Source organism: Leucoraja erinacea, chromosome 35 (assembly GCF_028641065.1).
Source record: "Leucoraja erinacea ecotype New England chromosome 35, Leri_hhj_1, whole genome shotgun sequence".
Taxonomy (NCBI): Eukaryota; Metazoa; Chordata; class Chondrichthyes; order Rajiformes; family Rajidae; genus Leucoraja; species Leucoraja erinaceus.
In genome coordinates this window covers 10368498-10383181 of record NC_073411.1, presented here as the reverse complement: position 1 = coordinate 10383181, position 14684 = coordinate 10368498, and the positions used below count along the sequence as shown (strand labels likewise).

The 14684-nt window shown below is 45.1% G+C and overlaps 1 protein-coding gene across 1 annotated transcript in view; it reads right to left on the bottom strand.

The window, feature by feature from the left end:
* Positions 1–8286, bottom strand: part of LOC129713311 (transcription factor COE2) — a 219168-nt gene extending 210882 nt beyond the window's left edge. Inside the window, exons 1-2 of the mRNA XM_055662280.1 lie at positions 8131–8286; positions 6090–6206 (exon numbers count right to left, since the gene is read on the bottom strand). The gene's annotated coding sequence lies outside the window, so the exon portion shown is untranslated. The remainder of the gene's footprint in view (positions 1–6089; positions 6207–8130) is intronic.
* Between the last annotated feature and the right edge of the window lie 6398 nt (positions 8287–14684).

The following is a 14684-nucleotide window of genomic DNA, read 5'->3' as shown; positions in this document are numbered from 1 at the left end:
CATTCACGGTCCCACCCCCACTCATAACCCCCCTCTGTTCGCTAGCCTCTCTGTCTGCCACCCACTAACTTACAGCAGTGTTTAAACCTGCACCGTCCACGTTTATACAAACTACACTACACTGACCTTCTCAATCCCCCTCACTCCCTGTCTCTATTCCGTGTAGGAAAGGACTGCAGATGCTGGTTTACTTCTAAAAAAGGATCTCGACCCGAAACGTCACCCATCCCTTCCACCCATAGATGCTGCCCGTCCCGCTGAGTTACTCCAGCATTTTGTGTCTCCATTCCACCCCCGTAACACTCCGTCTCTCTCTGTCTCCCTCTCCGGCTCGATTTCTGTCCGTGTCCCGTCTCGACACTCTCACGCTGGTTAACACTGCACTGAATTGTTGCACCTGTCCTCTCCGCTTCTCCCCGTCTACCTGTTCCACCCTTCAGTCCAGTCCGGTTTTGCAATTTACTAAAATACACTGTCCTTTCACCTCAATGGTTTTTTTAAATTCCCTGGTCCATTTTTGAGGCATGTTTGTGACCTGATTGCTTTTGGAAAACAAATCGAAATCTTCTCCCCACCTCCTGCCCCGTTCATTAGCCAGAGCTTCTCCAGTTTCTCCATTACAGAATCAAACACAGTTTCAAATTAAGGAATTCAGCTGCTATCATTATCCAAAAGCAGGAAGAAGGGTCTCGTCCCAATACGTCGCCCACCGCTTCCATCCAATGACACAGCCCGTCCCGCTGAGTTACTCCAGCATTTTTGTGTCTCCCTCCCTAGAATTATTCTGCAAGTTTGGCTGGGAAAAAAATCCATCCTAATCAATTGTGAAGCTTTCGAGAGACCGAGAAATTCCTTATATGCTCCGATGCTTATATTAAATCTACATTTGTAGCATATTCACTTGGAAATCTAATCACTGTAATATTATTGAACACTTGTACGTAGTGTTAGATATACTCGCAGTTTAATATCTGAACAATATACGATTGATGAGAAATGTATAATATAGCAATTGGCATTATGATAGATTGATATCTAACAGTTTAATTTATTGGTTATGAAGATTAGTTGTAATATATAATACACTTCGAGTTATTGCAGATTAATATGTAACAATATAATAAATTAGTTATGGTCGTTAGAAGTAATATATCACATAACAGTTCTCGTAATTATTGCTAACATTATAGATGGATTTGTGTAACAGGTACGGAGAATATTTTAATGTTTTATGTTTTAAAAAATCCTGGTAAATTTAAGAATTTTGGTTAGATTTTTGGAGGCGCAGAATTTTGGAAATATAATGTATAGTAGCAAATAATGGATACATTTCCGCACATGTTTGTAGATTAAGTTGGGAGGGTGGGTGGGAAGGGAATGGTTTAATTGTGAAATAAGCCGGGGTTGAAATCCTTTCGCTCTTGATAACAAATCTATTTCGATGATTTAGACTGAGTTTGTACATTTTAAGAAAGGAACGACTCGCCGCTGTCTTGTTCTTGGGGGTGTTTGGCTTGGGGTGGGTGGGTTTTTTTTAACGAAGGAGGTTTGCGGGTTGTGTCCTGATACAGAGAGACTTGTGGTCCCGGGTTGCTGATGCATTTGGCCAGAACCGAAATTGGGATAGGATAGGGACGGAGTGGCAACGGGATGGGAACATCGAGGAACCCAACCAAGAGCGGTGGTGTGAATTATTCGTGGTGGGCAGTTCAGTTGGGTGAAGAATTAGAAGGGTCTCGACCCGAATTCCTTCTCTCCATAGACGCTGCCTGTCCCGCTGAGTTACTCCAGCTTTTTGTGTCTATCTTCGGTAGCCAACCAGCATCTGCAGTTCCAAAGATCCAGGAATACTGGGACCTTTCCACCCGCTGTGTTAGTTAATACGGCGACCACAGCGCACTTAGTACAGGGAGGTTTAACTGTTGCATCGGGTGCGGAGAAGATAACTTCACTCGCGTCCTTTATATGAGCTCGTTGGACACTGTTTCCACCCCCCCCCCCCCCCCCCCCCCCCCCCCCCCCCCCCGCCCCGTTATTATGCCCCTGTCCCGCTTAGGAAACCTCTGGAGACTTTGCGCCCCGCCCAAGGTTTCCGTGCGGTTCCCGGAGGTTTTTGTCAGTCTTCCTCCCTGCTTCCACTACCTGCAACCTCCGGCAACCACCTGCAACCTCCGGGAACCGCACGGAAACCTTGGGTGGGGCGCAAAGTCTCCAGAGGTTTCCGTTCAGGTTTCCTAAGTGGGACAGGGGCAATATTAGGATCCGAACGCGGAACTGCGGAGTTCCGCAAAAGAGAGCGGACGCCTGAATGGCAAACAGATTTAGGTCCCAGACAATAATAAAAAAAAATTCGGCTCACAGGCCATCTGCCAGAGCGGCACTCAGCTGTCAGCCGCGTCCCTTAAAGGGGAAAAACCCAGCTGACATTTCGTGACGGAAGTTAACACATTGACTCCGAGGTATTGTCACCCCAGGAACAAGAGTGATGAACGTCACCGCACAAGCAACGCTCAGGGGCCAAGACATCTGACTGTAGAATTCGATCACACCATTCATTGACCGTGTTCAACTTAAAATAGACATGCACTGGTTTTATTTTTTTTTACGGGGGGAAATTAGGTTTGGTAATTCAGATATAACTTGTTCAACCCGTCACGATAATTCGTTAATGGACAACAATGTGAAGGAAAGTAGACAAAAATGCTGGAGAAACTCAGCGGGTGCAGCAGCATCTATGGAGCGAAGGAAATAGGCAACGTTTCGGGACGAAACGTTGCCTATTTCCTTCGCTCCATAGATGCTGCTGCACCCGCTGAGTTTCTCGGGACGAAACGTTGCCTATTTCCTTCGCTCCATAGATGCTGCTGCACCCGCTGAGTTTCTCGGGACGAAACGTTGCCTATTTCCTTCGCTCCATAGATGCTGCTGCACCCGCTGAGTTTCACGGGACGAAACGTTGCCTATTTCCTTCGCTCCATAGATGCTGCTGCACCCGCTGAGTTTCTCCAGCATTTTTGTCTCCCTTCGATTTTCCAGCATCTGCAGTTCCTTCTTAAACACCGTGCTGGAAGGAACTGGTTTACACTAAATGCTGGAGTAACTCAGCGGGAAAGGCAGCATCCCTGGAGAGAAGGAATGGGCGACGTTTCGGGTCGAGTCCCTTCTCCTCAAACTATAACTTCCTTGATTCATCCTCACTGAGCTGAATGAAGATTTGTCTAAACAATTTCTTAACACTAATACAATCAACCCGTGGTTAAATGTTGGGGGAAGAGAAAGAGATATTTAGACCCAAAATATATAGGTAAAACTTCGGGGGTGGTGAAGGGGCGAAACACAAACCTCGACTTCGGACAACTAACTGATACACTCGGCGATCGCTTTCACCGCAAGACTTCTAACTGGATGTTGAAATGTTTTTCAATCACGGTCTCGCGTATCCATCACAGCGATCCGCCGTTTCAATATAATTTATCTTTTCAATTTAAAAAAAAAGGGGGTTTTGGTGATTAATTTAACGGCCTTTACCCAATGGAAAGTATTCCGATTATTGAAATGGGAGAGAAAATATTTAGATTATTTAAACACAAGAGGAAAAAGATTTTTGAGAGGATAGACACAAAACTCAGCGGGACAGGCAGCATCTGTGGAGAGAAGAAATGGGTGACGTTTCGGGTCGAGACCCTTCTTCAGACTGAGAGTCAGGGGAGAGGGAAACTGGAGATATGAAAATGTACAAAGAATGACATAAAATAAAAATATATTTAGATTCTTTAAATGAGAGGGGGGGTACTTATCGAAAATACAGAATGAAATACGAATTATATTGCTCTGTGCTATTAAAACGGGCAGATATATATCGGAAGAAGGGTCTCGACCCGAAACGTCACCCTTCCCTCTCTCAATGCAAGTCCCGCCGAGTTAATCCAGCATTTGTGTCTATCTTCAGTTTAAACCAGCATCTGCAGTTCCTTCCTACACATATATATTTAGATGACCGATTCTAATTGATTCAGTCCAGATTATTAATTTAATAAAGTGAAAACACGACTTTTGACGGATTTGATTTGGTGATTAGTGTTTAATGTTTAGATGTTATTTCTGCAACTCTGGCTGATGGGGAGAGGGGTGTGGGGGGGTGGGGACGAAGCGGCGCTGTGATGGTTAGAAGCAGTCAAACGGACAGCTGGCCACAGTGACTGAGTGGTCTGCTTAAAGTCAGCACGAGTGTTTCATTGTTTAAACAATACTTCCAACGTCGCGATTGGAAAGGAGTTTTCAATGGGATTTGTATTCTCCAGCCCCTTGGGTGTGGAAAATGCCAATCCCCCCCCCACCCCCCCAACGCTCCCCTCTCCTCTCCTCTCTCCCCGGCTGGTTTTGAATCCGTTCCTGGCTGGTATTGGCAAGGACAATGGGAGGGCGTGTGCCAGAGGTAGCGTCTGTCTGCCTGCCCGGCCATTAGGGAGGGAGAGAGGGAGAGAGGGAGGGGGATGTGGGCGGAGGAATTGACATTCACCCGGGTCACAGCCCTCTAACCCTGGACCGACTGGGCCAACTGTCACGGGCTAACCCGCCCAACAATGCTCGCGGTCACACGACCACAGCTCATTTAAACAAACAACGTCCGTTTGAAATGAGCGTTTAGTTAGCAGGCAACTTCTTCCACTATCTGGTTATAAATATACGCACACTATTCTCTCTCTCCCTCTGCCTCTCTCTCTCTATCTCTCTCTCTCTCTCTCACACACACACACAAAAACACTGTTCATTGTCACTATTCACAAACACATTACCCCCCCCCCCCACACATACACACACAAATATCTCTAACAAACATATGTACACACTATTCAAAACACTATTCACACACACACACACTCACACACACACACACACACACACACTCACACACACACACACACACTCACACACACTCACACACACACACAATTCTCTCTCGCCACACTTATTCACAGACATCATTCTCACACGCACGCACACACACATACACGCACACTTCTCCCACAAACACACAGAGACACACACGCACTATCCACAGACATACACACAATTAGAGGTTTACATATAGTGCTAATGTGTGCGCTTTAAGTATAATTTACAATCCTAAATTCAGAAATAATATTTGCACAACGACTGTGATCTCCCAATTCTTCAGTTTAAATCTGCAGGTTTTCACTGCTGTAGTGCCGAGCAGCCACGGATTGTCAAGTTGTAGCGCGGAAACAGGTCCCTCGGCCCAGCGATTCCGCACCGACAAACACACATCGACATTCAACCTATTTTATTCTCCTCGAATTCCCACCGACCCCCCTCCCTCCCCCTCCCCCTCCCAGATTTTACCATTCACCTCGACAAGATGAACTGTCTACAGTGACCAATTTCAAGCAAATTCAGTCTGAAGAAGGGTCTCAACCCGAAACGTCACCCATTCCTTTCACCCAACCTGTCCCGCTGAGTTACTCCAGCATTTTGTGTCTATCTTCCTGGGAAATATTTCACATTTCAACTTTGCACTATCCTGTTCTATTGGGCGATTCACCCGCCAGTGATTTTTTTTTCTCTCTCTCTCTCTGAATTGCCGAATTAGAAATACTAAAAGTGAAGATTAAAGAAAGTTTAATAGCTGCTTGCTAACGTGTCGAAGTGATATGACATGTGGCACATCGTGAACGAGGTTTAATTGTGGTCGCCTTCAATTTCCAAAGCAAGACATAAATTAAATGTAACAGGATCCAATCATTCATTTAACGTTATACACGAGAAAACTGCCACTTAACACGGAGTGAGCACAGGTCATGGAAATAGATTGAACAAATCCACCTTTACATGAGCATCATCCATGTTAACATCGATTATTTTTATGTTATACGAGCTAGATTTATATGACATTAATAATTTCACCTTTTAGAAGTGGACGTATTTTGGGCAGCCACAGCCACAGTCACAATCACAACCCGTTCGCATTTTGTTTGCCTGTTTCCAAAAGATGGACTTGGGTAGTTTTGTAAACCCTCGCGTTCCGCAAAGGCGCCGCGAACACGAAACAAACGGGTTAAGAAACTGACCTGTGGTCCACAGTCTGAACTTGCTCGTTCGCTCCCTCTTGTCAGCCCATGTTAGATCTGCTGATACTTTTTTTTGGGGGGGTGGGGGGAGAGAAAGCCGGCTCCCGTTCGGTCCCTCTGAAATAAACACCAGGAAGTCAGAATATAATACCTACAGACAGCGTAACCGACAGTGCCATTAATATGTCACACTTACACAAATTATCAAAATCTAACCAAGATCCCGATGCCTTTATCTCCTCACTTGTGAGTGACTTTGACATCTTTCAAAGTAAACATATTTGTTTTTTTGGCTGACAATTTTATTTTCTTTAGCCGTTGTGGTGTGCAGGTGGGGGGGGGGGGGGGATTGGCAGTATTTGAGGGCGGGGAAATTGGATTTATTTAAGAATTCACACGCGGGGTCACACTGACACACTCGCGCACACACACATTTACACACACACACTCACTCACACACGCACACGCACACGCACACACACATATATAAACACACACACACACACACACGCACACACACATATATATAAACACACACACACACACACACACACACATATATAAACACACACACACACACACACACATACACACACACACACACACACACACACACACACACATACACACACACACACACACACACACACACACATACACACATATAAACACACACACACACACACACACACACACACACACACACACACACACACACACACACACACACACACACACACACACACACACACACACACACACACACACACACACACACACACATATATATATACACACACACACACACACACTCACACACACACATACACACACACACACATATACACACACACACACACACACATTAGCGGCGAAGAGACGATAGGGGAACACAGATAAACATATTGATTGAATTACTGTTTCACAATAATCGTTATATATTTTTTACACACGAACTCCTACAATTAACAAACAGCGGTTCACATCGCCAACAGAAGCTCCGAATATTAAATCTGGGAGAATTAATCGACCTCTTGTTGTGTCTGATACGATTCTATCTCACCCTCCGGGCGATGTTTTATTACATACTGTTTTTGAACTGGTTGAATAAAAACATCGATCCGATGAGGTTTTTATTTATGTGGCGTCTATAAATAATTCGTAAAAATAGACGCAATTATTGGCCATTGGGTTGAAAGTTTGTAAAACGAACCCCCCTCGCCTTTCTCTCAATGTCACCCTGGTAGAGAGGGGCCAAGCAGCAACAGCAGAAAACAAAACTAAACATACTGGATCCCGGTCGAGAATACAGTGCGAATAACTGAATTGGCTACAAATAGTTTAACGAAACGCAGCGGGTTCTTGATAAATGCAAATTATTTATTTGGGTCTGAAATAAAAGGTTAGGCTGAAGAAGGGTCTTGACCCGAAACGTCACCTATTCCTTCTCTCCAGTTACGCTGCCTGTCCCGCTGAGTTACTCCAGCTTTGTGTGTGTGTCTATCTTCGGTTTAAACCAGCATCTGCAGTTCCTTCCTACACTTATTTATTTGGTTAATGTGATCAGGGTGGGAGAGGAGGAGGGGGGGGGGCGCGAATTTGTGCTTCGAATTTTACCTTCTCTAGCGCTATCCGTCCTAGAAGTGTATCTCACTCAGTCAAGTCCTGACACACCTTTTGAGATAAACGTTCTCATCTCCCCAAATGTCATTGTCAATTCCACTCACCCCCCCGCCCACTCCACCCCCATCACCTCATCTACTGCTCCCCAACTCAGGTTAATATCCAGGTTTGCACCGGCCACATTACAACAAGTTCCAAAAAAAAGGAAGGGAATTAATTGCCAATTCCGAATTGGAAACGCGACTGACGTCTGAGCAGGAGAGGTGGGAGCCGGTTTCAAACATTTTAGGAACATTTGAAATCTCCCTTGCAATCACACGCGGATTAATTGACAGATACCTGGATATAAACGCGCTGCTCGAGAGATGGCTGTCTAAAGATGCACTTTGATACAGAGAGAATGGACACAGATACCTACCGGCGACAGTGCAATATGGTGAGTTTCCTGAACTCTCGATGCTCCAATTTGCAATGATTTAGCGCCGCTCTAATTAGTGCATTCACTTCAGTGACTTTCCCGGCGTGTTGAAAGCAATATTACACCATGGGTTAAACTCTGCTCTCAATTCAAAGTCTCGGCTCCTTTGTTCGGGCAGATGTTCCCCGAACCCACAGGGGGCGTTTGCAAGCATCTAAGAGAGGGCGAGCAGCGCCGCGTAGTGGTGGCCACCTTCCAGCCTCTGTTCAACACTGAAGAAGGGTCTCCTCCACCCTGAAGCATCACCCATCCTACCCCATCTCTCCAGAGATGCTGCCTGCGCCGCTGAGTTTCTCCAGCATTTTGTGTCTCTCTTCTGTTATCCATAACATTGGTTCTCCTCGTCTTTGAGTGACCTGTCCCTGCCTCTCCTTGACACTTGCTGAAAAGTGAAAGGCCAGGATAAGAGTGGATGGGGAGAGGATGTTTACCACTAATGGGAGAGTCCGGGACCAAGTCTCATGGATTCAAGATTCAAGAGAGTTTATTATCATGTGTCCCAGATAAGACAATGAAATTCTTGCTTTGCTTCAGCACAACACAATATAGTAGGCATGAATACAGAACAGATCAGTGGGTCCATATACCATTGTATAAATATATACACACATGAATAAATAAAACAGATAAAGTGCGAATAAACAGATAATGGGCTATTAATGATCAGAGTTTTGTTTGAGTTGAGTTCAATAGCCTGATGGCTGTGGGGTAGAAGCTGTTTCTGAACCTGGACCTGTTGCAATCTTCAAGCTCCTGTACCTTCTACCTGAAGGTAGCAGGGAGATGAATGTGTGGCCATTATAGCCTCAGAATAAAAGGACGTACCTTTAGGAAGGAGATGAGGAGGGATTTCTTTAGTCAGAGGGCTGTGAATCTGTGGAATTCTTTGCCACAAAAGGCTGTGGAGGCCAAGTCAATGGATATTTTTTACGGCAGAGATAGATAGATTCTTGATTAGTACGGGTGTCAGGGGTTATGGGGAGAAGGCAGGAGAATGGGGTTGGAAGGGAGAGATAGAACAGACATGATTGAATGGCAGAGTAGACTTGATGGGCGAATGGCCTCATTCTTCTCCTATTACTTATGAACTTATGAACCTGCGTTGGCATTGCACTGTTGCCATATTTTGGTGCCATTTACAAAGAAAAAGTCCAAAGTCCAGAATCCAAAGTCCAAGGTCTGGTCCACCTGCTGGAGGTTCTGGAGCATCCCAGATCCAGGTGAGCCCAGGTGAGCCCAGGTAAGTCCAGGTAAGCTCCAGGCTGCTGCTGGCTTGTGACGTGATGCCCCTCTCCCAGCCTGATTTTCACCTTTCACTGGCCCCAGATTCTGCCAGAGCAAATGGCCAAGTCTGGGGAGTGATCATGCTGTTGAACGAACGAGTAATTTAAGCGGAACAATTTTCATGAAGATACAAGAGACTGCACAAGCTGGAATCTTGAGCAAAAAGCAAAACATTGAAGGAACAGAGCAGGTCAGGCAGCATCTGTGAAGAGAAGTGAACAGACGGCATTTCATGATGGGTCCCTTCTTTGGACTCACACCAGTCAATAGTCTATCTTTGGTGATAGAGATAGAGATGGAGAGATCAAGAGAGGGGAGAACAGTTTCAAAGATGGTCCAAGTGAATTTGATGGCAATGTGTAATGTGCAAACTAGGATTGAAATTGATTAGATTGTCCAGTGTATAGCCCCTTCAAAGATGCTGCCTGATCCACTGCATTCCTCCCATCCTTTGCTTTATGAACAATTTTCTTTCTTGGTCCAAAGATGTTGAGATATTGACAATAACATTCTAGAACATAGACAAAAGCTACTCTGCCTATTCTGTCCATTCTAGTACTTTGAAAAGCCAATTTCCACTGACATCAATGAGTTCAGCACAGACTAGATATCATATTCGGCGACCTCTTGTAGATACAAGGAACTGCAAATCTAGGTTTAGACAAAAAGGCACAAAGTGCTGGAGCAACTCAATTGGTCAGGCAGCATCTCTGGAGACATAAAGACATACACTCTTTTTTAGTCCCGACCTGAAACATCATCTATCCATGTTCTCCGGAGCTGCTGCTTGACCCGCTGAGTTACTCCAGCACTTTCTGTTCTTTCCACCAACTTTTGCCCTTCTGTCTTGAATGGACCTCTCATCAACTAAAGATATATTTCTCATCTCACAATCTACCTTGTGTTGCAGTCCCTAAACTCCTGTTTCATCTGCACTTTCTCCCTTCTTTTTATTTTGATTGTTCAGGCAGTGGACATTTATTGCCTATCTTGGGAGCGTGATAGTGAGCCATTTACTTAAATGCTGCAATTCACGTTTAGTTTAGTTTAGTTAGGTTTAGTTGAGTTTAGAGATACAGCGCAGAAACAGGCTCTTCGGCCCAATGAGTCTGCGCCGACCAGCGACCACCCTATGCACGAGCACTATCCTACACACTAGGGACAATTTACAATTATACCAAGCCAATTAACCTACAAACCTGTACGTCTTTGGAGTGTGGGAGGAAACCGGAGAAAACCCACGCAGGTCACTGGGATAATGTACAAACTTCGTACAGACAACACCAGTAGTGGGAATGGAACCCGGGTCTATGCCGCTGTAAGGCAGCAACTCTACCGCTGCGCCACTGTGTTGTGAAGAGCTGCTTGTTGGTGAGTTCCAGGATTTAAGTCCAGCATTGAGGAAGGAATGGTGATTATATTCCTGTCACACTGGTATTGAAGTCGGGGAACCTGTAGATGGTAAAGCTCTCTTGCCCGTCTATGTGATGGAGGTTGTCGATATTGCTGCAGAAGCCTGCATTTCTGTTATGTGTGGAAGAGAGGTCGGGCGCAGAGATCTGCGCGTCTACCCGATCAATTCCTCTCGTGATCTTGTACACCTCTGTAAGATCACCCCCCTGTGCTCAAAGGGGTAGAGTCCCAGCCTGTTCAACCTCTCCCTATAGCTCAGGCCCTCGAGTCCTGTGGGGAGCTGAGGAGGGAAATTGAAGCATTACAGGGAATATCTGAGTTTGATAATAAGGTGAAGCCAGACAAGCTAATGTATCATTTCCTATCTCCACAACATGGACGAGCCTGTCTTCCTCCAACATTCCATCTGCAGTCGGTGCAGTCTCTTGGGGACACCAGATACCTTGACAGACTGACCTACATTTACAACCAACCATGGTGCAATATCATTGGCAGCGTATTTCACTGTAACTGACATGACGGTGAAACAAGCCCAGTGGGACTTAAGAGCAGAAACCTGCCCTTCTGTTGCCCCTCCTCGAATACGTGACCCTTTTGCCTCCCCTGCTGTCATCAGCCAATTCAACACAGGCCATATCTCATACATTGTGGCATTCCGCATCGCATGTCGAGTGAGAGAGGCACGGTGAATAGGTTCACCTCAGATTTACCCTAACTGCTACGGGGCCAATGAATTAATCCAGGACGAGACAAGGGGGGAGGGGGGGTGGCACACGGCAGAGTTGCTGCTTTACAGCGCCAGAGACCCAGGTTCAATTCTTTACACGTATGCCGTCGGTAGGGAGTTTGTACGTTCTCCCTGTGACCGCGTGGGTTTCTTCCGGGTGCTCCGATATCTTCCCACACTCCAAAGACGTGGGAACTTCCAGGATAATTGGCTTCTGTAAATTGTCCGCAGTGTGTAGGATAGAACAAGTGTACTGGTGATTGATGGTCGGTGCGGACTTGGTGGGCCGAAGGGCCTGTTTCCATGCAGTTTCCATCCCTAAACTAAACTTAGCTACTATTTTCAGTCGGAGTTAAGATATGATGAAGCACTCGCTGTGTAAGCTTGTTGCATTTATTGCTGGATAGAGATTTATTGTTCAGTATGACGTTCCCCAAAAGTAACAAAGGTGGCCAGTACATCTTTCAAGGCAGAATCCAATAAAAAAAAGGAATAATGTGTCTTAAAACAACCTCAGGTCAGCCCAGCATGATTTACCATCGATGAAGTCCATTGCAAATGTCATCACTGTTCTAATGTAGGAAATACAAAAGATAATTTATGTACAATAAGTTTCCAATGTAGGTTAGACACAAAATGCTGGAGTAACTCAGCAAGACAGGTAACATCTCTGGAGAGGAATGGGTGACGTTTTGGGTCAAAATCCTTCTTCAGGTCTCGACCCGAAACGTCACCCATTCCTGCTCTCCAGAGATGCTGCCTGTCCCACTGAGTTACTCCAGCATTTTGTGTCTATCTTCGGTTTAAACCAGCATCTGCAGTTCCTTCCCACACATGAAACTTCAGTGGGTTCCTGGTCCCACCGGGGACCGCGGCTGGCAAACCAGGCCTACCGGGCGGGTCCTCCAACATCGGACCGTGACGGGCAATCCGGGCCTGCTTACCGGGAACTTTCTGGCCCGGCTCGGCTCGGATACAAGGAACCGCAGATGTTGGTGTACAAATAAAAGACACAGAGTATCTCTAAAGTTTTCTAAACAAAAAACACAAATTAAAAATATCATAAATTTCACTTGTTATAGAATAACATTGATCAATGATTTAGTATTTATTTTTATTTGTTTACAGAACGTGGACCTAGCCCGCAAACCAGTGTTCATTGGGCAATCCCAACAAAGTGGTTCGTTGGGGCTATTTTGGGGACAGACTAAGCTTCAACTGCATTGATGGCTTTACTCACAATGAGGCTGATATTAGCCTCAAAGCCAGGACTTACCCAGGTATCCAAGCCGGGCTTCCAGTGCTGGCAGTAACATAAGCCATAAGGGGTATCCTCCACCCTGCCACATCTCGATGCGAGCTGCCCATGTTCTATTCCTGGTGGGTGGAGTCCAATACATTCTTCCACAGGCCTCCTCGTTCCCAGCTGTGGAGAAAGACACAGAGTTAACATTTCAGGTTCAATGGCCCTTTATCAGAAATGGAATAGTGAGAAAACATGTGAGTTTTGATTTGCAGAGCTGTGATGGAGAACATACAGGGAATGTAGACTAAAAAAAACTGGAGTGACTCAGCAGGTCAGACAGCATTCCTGGAGAAAAGGAATAGGCTGAAGAAGGGTCTTGACCCAAAACGTCACCTATTCCTTATCTCCAGAGATGCTGTCTGACCCGCTGAGTTACTCCAACTTTTTGTGCCTCTCTCTGGTTTAAACCAGCATCTGCAGTTCCTTCCTACACATACAGATAATGTATGTTGTCATAGGTCTGGGCACTGTGTTATCAGAGTCAGGATGTCACAGTTTATCTTTTTAGGTCTTTGGCCAAACCACGTTTGGAGTAATGCATGCAGTTCTGGTCGCCCCTTTACAGGAAGGATGTGGAGGCTTTGGAAATGATGAAGAGGAGGTTTATGTGGATAATGCCTGGATTAGAGTATATAAACTACAGGGAGAGGTTGGACGGATTTGGATTGCTTTCTCTGGAAAGCCAGAGTTTGCGGGGAGACTTGATAGAAGTACATAAAATTATGAGGCATAGGTAGGGTAGACAGTTAGATCTTTTCCCAGGATGGAAGAAACAGATACTAGCGAGCATAGCTTTAAGATGAGAGGGGCAAGGTTTGAAGGAAATGTGCGGGGTAACTTTTCTTAACACAGAACGTGGCGAATACCTGCATCATGCTGCCATGGTGGTTGAGGCATATACGATGGTGGCATTTAAGAGGCTTTTGGATTGGCACATGGATACGTAGGGAAGAGGGATATGGATTAAGAGATAGGAGATGGATCTTGACATCATGCTCAGCACAGACCTTGTGGGCCGAAGGGCCTGTTCTTGTGCTGTGCAGTTGTGTGTATGTGATAAAGTTGATCTAGTCAAGTTCATTGTAAAGTATAGTGAGGTAGAGGTACCTGTACAACAAAAAAGTTGTATTAGTTTCAATTTTATTAATTGTTTAAGTTATAACTATCGGATGGAAGCTGCGTACCAAATCTCATTACACCTATGTGCAATGACAATAAAAGGTATTATTAATATTATTAATATTATTATTAATATTATTATTATTATTATTATTATTATTATTATTATCATTATTAATATTATTATTATTATTATTATTATTATTATTATTATTATTATTATTGTACCAGCAACTCAGACACATAGATTCAGACAACACATACTAAAACACAAATCTTATACAAAATACACATAACATTTCCAAAAGAAAGAAGGCTGTTCTATTAAAAAATATAAAATAACTAGGCCAAATAAGACAGTAAGTTTCATATCAATTACGTTATTTCTTCGATAAGGAAGGAGGTTTTTTTCTGGAAGTGATCCTGAGGCGATCTTGAGGCGATCCTGGGGCGATCCTGGGGCGATCCTGGGGCGATCTTGAGGCGATCTTGAGGCGATCCTGGTGCGATCCTGAGGCGATCCTGAGGCGATCTTGAGGCGATCCTGGTGCGATCCTGGGGCGATCTTGAGGCGATCCTGGTGCGATCCTGGTGCGATCTTGAGGCGATCCTGGTGCGATCCTGGTGCGATCTTGAGGCGATCTG